We start from the raw sequence: 6,662 nt of genomic DNA on the forward strand, positions 1-6,662 counted from the left end.
TCTTCCTATCCTTAATTATCTTCCCTGAGTGAGAAACAAAAACTTTCCACTGTTGTTCACTCCGAGCCTTGCATTCATCACAAGTAGATTCTCTAGAGCACTAACAACCCCTACACTTAATTCACTTAGTGTGCGAATCATATATTAATTCAACTAACCTAGTTTTGCACCTACCGGCACAGGGTTGCCAATTTGGTTTTTTTTCCAGACCAAAAGACCTCAATTCGGCCTTTTTCTAAAAATTGGTTGGCCGTTAGCAATATGAAAAAAGGAGTCAAATAATACTATATATTTGGCCTTTTTAAGCTTCTGTTGATTAGAAGTTGGCCTTTCCTTTAGAAAACCTGGCAACTCTGTACCGACGCAAAACCTAACTACTGAAGGACTAGAGTCCGACATGATGGTAAGACCACAAAATTGCAGAAAAGAAATTCAGTTTAAATCCTACAAACACGGAGTTGAATACTTCACCGATATTGGAGAGATAATACTTCCCAACAAATGAAGAAAAAAGTCTGCACCGACCACCGATGTTCACCAGAAGCTGGCAGAGAACGAATTAATGTTACCTGGACAGTTGTACCTATAGCTCGTGTTGAATCTATTGTCTGCCATTGTAGGGAACCTACAACTATATAATTGTTCGGTAAGACACTGCAATATAAATGTGCCATTCGTGTAAAAAATCCATAATCATATCCATTGATTTCTCAACTGGGAACTTGAATATTCTTTTTTTTTTTTTGAGGGGGGGGGGTCTCAGCATTAGACTGAGACACCACATGAGCCCCAATAGCAACACCACCGTCCACAGTAAAGAAATAATTCATATTGGCCATTTTTCCCTCATTTCTTGGGATATTCATTTGTCCTGCACTCTACATGAGCAGCAGTGGATTACTTTGAAATTATTGACAATGGTAACCATATTGATCACTAAATCTTTACCCATATACCAGGGAGGGGGAATTATCATAACATACAAAAAGGCAGATAGATGGCCAATCTGCACATGCGTGAGATTTCTGTGCACTTGACTTAACCCATTTCAGGTTGTTCAGTTATAGCGAAACTAATACATTCAGTTTTAATGTTTTCAACCACAGCCATTTCATAACCCCCTGTCCCTATATCCATTGAATTAGGAAGGACACACATCAGTGCAAAAATTATAGAAAATTATTTTTAGGACAGTTATTGAGACAATTCAATATTTAACTGAAAGACAAATCTCTCGAGGGCATGTATGTATGATGACAGGCATGGCCAGTAACTCCCCTACTTTCAACAGTATCGCCATGAATACGAGTCTAAGGGAGGTTCCAAGAGGGGCGTTAGGCCACCCCACTAGTTAAGTAGGTAAAGAAATAGTGGAGAAGTTTAGGTTAGATGGCGGTCTATGCATGCGTTCCTGTCCATCATTATACATACGCTCCCTCTCAAGTTTTGATAGGCTGTGAATGTACATTGAGCAGTATACTTTCCAGTGTGTGAATGTTTTTCCCAACACTGGCATTGGTATAAACCTCTAAAACTCTTTAATTAACCTGAACCAGGATGCTCTAATTTTATTTAAAAGTAGATTAAGATAACTATGAATGCTTGAATGACAAATTTCAAACCTATGAACCTGGCATGAGAATGCATGGGGCGTAGGAAGGTAAAGGGGTGTAGCCTATGTATGATAGCGGCCACCTGTATGTATCATTATGGCTAACTTAGAATACGGAAGTGTAAGGGGGATCGCAGGGGGGCGTTAGCCCTTTGTCATGTAAAGGAGAAAATTTCATACTGAATAAGGTGATATGTGTATTTGATTAAGTATTTATGAGTTTTATTCGTTAGTTAAACAATAGAGAGACATTGAAATAAATATATATATATATATATATAGAGAGAGAGAGAGAGAGAGAGAGAGAGAGAGAGAGAGAGAGAGAGAGAGAGAGAGAGAGAGAGAGAGAGAGAGAGAGAGAGAGATAAGTAAGGACATAGCTTGCAAGTTAGATTAGATTAGGGGCAGAAGTTTAGGTTAGATGATGTCCATTTTTAATGAACGCATGAGGAACTGGCAGCTGAAATACAAAGGCTCCGGCATGAGAATGCATGGGGCGTAAGAGGGTATATACTAGCATCATAAATTACAATTATAGGGCTATTTTAAACATCAGACAATTGTTCTATTATAAACAAAATGTCAAATAAGTTTACTACCGGTAAGCTTACGGGTTTGTTAACGAAAAGTGGCTTAAGGCAAGTTAATTATTTAACTGAATAACAATCTCATTTTAGGCTTCCTCCAATTATGGTCTAAATGGGTTAATAATCTAAAAGATAGTACGCGTCACGTAGTGTATAAAATTATAATAAAGCTTTTATTAAGCCAAGAGGCCTAAAACAACGAGAAGTTGACCGCTACCTTACATCTTTACGGCACCTGTTTTCCCCGTCTAAAAACCTCAGTCATCAAATTTTAACCAAAGGAACGTGAACTCCATGAACCTCCTTAACCATAAATGACCTCATCACTTACCTCTCAAAAGGGAGATAAAAGATTAGGCGAAATAAAGATAGCGGGGACGAGACGAGTAAATGGGCGTAACATGTCACAATAACAACAATGGCTTGGGGCAGTCAACCCCGATTATTTTCGGGGCTTTCTAACCATTCCCGACAAGACAATTTGGCGGTAATGTCTTATAGATCATTCTAAGGCTATAATCTAATGTAAAACTGCAATACAGCTGTATAACCATAACACAAAACCTAACATAACGAGTATAAAGATAAAATCCTTTACCATACATCGACCAATCTAGATCTTCGGCCTTTCCTCACGACCGATCTCCAAAAGAAATATGACCTGGGGTAACTGTTGATCCACTTTTTACTTTTAAAATTTCATATAAGCTGATTTTTAATAGAATTTGCATAATAATAATCATGATAATTTATGTTAAGCAATTATTTAAAATTAAATGCTATCTCTGGACAAAAAGGGGTACTACTATATCGCGATGATACTGAAAAATGACTGGAAGTCAAATAACAAATTGGCAGATTTTTCTTGGTGAACTCGTCTTCTGAATATTGTTCTTTTTGACATTATTACTGATAAGGAAATTTAGAGATTATCTTTTTCGTTTATTAAAGCCAGTAAAACCTTTAATTCTATCTCAAAACAGTAGTGCTAATATAATCAGATCCACATTTATAAATCTTCCGATGTGGATGTATTCTTTTTAATGCTGTGACTGTTCTCAAAATATTTTATACTGTTATTCACGACACTACTTCTTATAGCCTAAATAGTTTATTTGATTCCGTGTTTCCTGTGCTCACTGGGTTATTTTCCTTGTTGGAGCCCTCGGATTTATGATATCCTGCTTTTCCAACTAGGGTTGTAGCTTGGCAAATAATAATAATAATAATAATAATAATAATAATAATAATAATAATAATAATAATAATAATAATAATAATAATAATAATAATAATAATAATAATGTCAAGTGATCTAATAAAAATTAAAAATGAAGATGATGTTCTTGTGTAAACTATCATGCATTTCTGTTGAGGTTTGAAAGAAGTATTTGACTTTGTCTTTATAAACATATGAAGAAAAAAAACATGGGCATTATCCTTTGGGAAGGAACTGTAGCCTATAATGATGGAGAATTTTCTTCGAATAGTTACATGAGATTTGGCGGAATATCAAATTGTGATTCCATCGTTCAGTGTCAGCTTATCAAGACAAATGTAAATGAAAAATCTCCTAAACAGACTTTGGCATCAGAACAGTAAATGCCCATCTTTTCCTTATTCTGCTTCTCCCCTTCAACTATCATGTCATTAAGTACCTATTAAATTTGTCTATAGTTTTCCCTGACATACATCTATAAATCACGCTCACTAAATTGCGCTGTGTATTCAATTCAATTTTTTTAATCGAACAAGTTTCCCGACAAGTTATCTTTGAAAACCTGCACAATTTTGTTTTAGTTTCAGTTAAATTATCGAGGAGCTTAATAGCTTATTCATTGCAATTCAATTCATTGAATGCTTGCCTGGAGCAAACTGTCAGGCGCCAATGAAGGAGTAGGGACATCTCCACACATGGGCCACAGTGTAGTATCTTATATCATATCATAGTAGCTAATACATTTCGTTGAGAATCAAGTACCTCCTCTCAAAGAATATATGATATAAGTCAGTGTGATATATAGACATATTCTGATAATCAAACAAAATGTTATGAAATGAATAGCAGCTTGCATAAATTATATACCATCTCCTAAAAATAAAAAATAAAAAATCTATAACGGTTTTGTCGGCTCAATATTATAGGAACATTGCTGAAAGGAAATGGACAATTGTACTTTATTTACTTACTTTATCACAAAGAAAATCCTATAAGCACTACAGGACCTACAGGATATGTTTGTCGTATAGTCTCAGGTATTTGGGCTATCGCACAGCGTACAGGTATTTTAAGATGATATATGGTAAAATGTTGCTGAAAAATAAAATGGGTTTACACATTAATGAATACGTGAATGAACACACACGTATATATATATATATATATATATATATATATATATATATATATATATATATATATATATATATATATATATATATATATATATATATACAGTATAGCCTACACTAAAAGATGACACATATATGGTGAAAAGTCACAAATCAGATGGTGCAGCCTACAGGCTTCTCAGTTTTCTTCTAAGGGATAAGAATGATAAGATGGGCTGCTGGTCCAGCTGTGGAATATTTCAAATACTTGTACGGATGAGAACAGTATGGGTGAAGTTTTTGCAGCATATAAGCAACGTCATTGTTTCATCAAGCCTCCTCATGGAAGATACCCATAAGTGATTTCTGTTCCTAAATTCTTCAGTGTATTTCGTCCACTGCCTTTAAGTCTCATCAAACACTGACGATGTGGGTAAAACTTTACATCACTCTACTGTAATTCTACAATTGTGTAGTTAGGTTTTGAGCTCGCAAAGGCATAAACCTTCTGGTGGCGTTCTTATTTACAATCTTTTCTTGCGTATTAGTCTTTATTTGCTCCCTGTCTCACAGTGTCTAATGACAGTGATGATTTACATAGAAATTAACTTGCGATGGAGGCACTGCATCATATATAGCTATCTTACCAAGAGGACTGTGCAAGTGACTTGTTACTGTTCTTCAGAGGGGTGTTAAGATACTGAAGGGGTGCCAAAGATGTTTTATCAGTCAAGAAGTCCACCTGACCCTGTATTGTCACGAATGATTCGTTCGGTTATTTTGACAATCATTGTTTATGCATTTAGGTGCAGAATCATGTACCCTTCATTTCTATGTATGACTCATTATTATATGTCGAGCGTATGCTTTTAAATTAATCATAATGTCAATGTAAGAAAACACAAATCCCCTGCATTTCTCACCTGTTCACGGTCGGGCAGTCACCTGCCCAGCGGATTGCTACAATTCTATCAGCACAGGTCCATGTACTCTGCCCATCTCAAAAATAAAGCTTCACTCGACTATGGTCTGTCTCTTGTACCTCACAACTGGTGACCCCGGAGTTTTTCCCTTAACGGACGTACAACAGCGATTTCCAAAGAAATCATTTGAGCTCACAACTCTATCCACCTCAACGCCATTAACGGACTCATCACGGCGCAAGTTATTTTGCATTTTGGCATTTCCAAAAACAGTTTTTGCCATGGCAATTAGCGACTACTTGTGTCGTGAATTTTTCTCCGACTTATTAAAATTATGATTCTAGGCCCGATGGTATGGGCCGATGACAAGACCTTGAAGAGGTTAGCCTTCCAAAACTATCCAGGATTCAATAAAATATGATTACACTTTACAAATTTATCACAAAAATAACCATTTAACAAAGAAATAACACACTATAACACTTAAACTAATTGATAAATTAAACTGTCTTCCTTAGGGGTCTGTAACATGTGCCCGTGAGGCACAAAGTCCACGTCGGACTAAATACACTTAATTTCAATATAATTCCTTGGTAGAACACCTACCAAGGTTCTCAGACGTATCTTAGTAAATAAATCTAATCCCCAATCACTGGGATCACAATGTTACAGACAGATATAAATTACACTTCACACTCAGAAAAAAGACTAGGGGGAACCGACCTGGTTTCACGCGACTTGGAGCGGAGACAGAGAGAGAGTAACAATTAGAACTTACTTGTTTGGGGGGTATAGGCAGAGAGGACGACCGTAGCTCTGGACAGCTCCGAAGAAAACTACGATCTCCCGCGCTAACTAAAGTGTCCTTGGGAGAGGGGAGGGAATTCTTACGTTATTTATTCGATAAGGGGTCTGATAAAGCTTCTTTATCGACCACAAGACGGAGAAACTGTCAAAGTCTTACTTCAGATCAAAGGGTAAGCTTAATACTTCGGCTGAAGGCCATAATTTGCCGCAATCCACCAAACTAGAGAGTCCTTGGCTCTAAACATATACATCAATATTTTTATCGTGGTGCAATAATACAAGATGATTTTTGTGATTCGTAAAATAACAAATAGTTTGTTTCTCTGACACCCGCTCCTTCCCCACCAGGTGGTTGAATTTTATGCTCCAATATCGTCACGTATTGGACCATAGTCATTCGCA

At 36.4% G+C, this 6,662-nt stretch overlaps 1 protein-coding gene across 7 annotated transcripts in view; it reads right to left on the reverse strand.

The window, feature by feature from the left end:
- The window catches only part of LOC137641649 (uncharacterized), a 77,723-nt gene extending 74,869 nt beyond the window's left edge, over positions 1 to 2,854 (reverse strand). For 5 of the 7 annotated variants that reach the window (XM_068374400.1, XM_068374401.1, XM_068374396.1 and 2 more), the window contains exon 1: positions 2,798 to 2,854. The gene's annotated coding sequence lies outside the window, so the exon portion shown is untranslated. Of the gene's footprint in view, positions 1 to 2,416; positions 2,446 to 2,530; positions 2,733 to 2,797 lie in introns of those variants that run through there. The other 2 variants (XM_068374397.1, XM_068374398.1) reach the window with 2 other exon arrangements.
- Between the last annotated feature and the right edge of the window lie 3,808 nt (positions 2,855 to 6,662).

Source organism: Palaemon carinicauda, chromosome 5, assembly GCF_036898095.1.
Source record: "Palaemon carinicauda isolate YSFRI2023 chromosome 5, ASM3689809v2, whole genome shotgun sequence".
Lineage (NCBI taxonomy): Eukaryota > Metazoa > Arthropoda > Malacostraca > Decapoda > Palaemonidae > Palaemon > Palaemon carinicauda.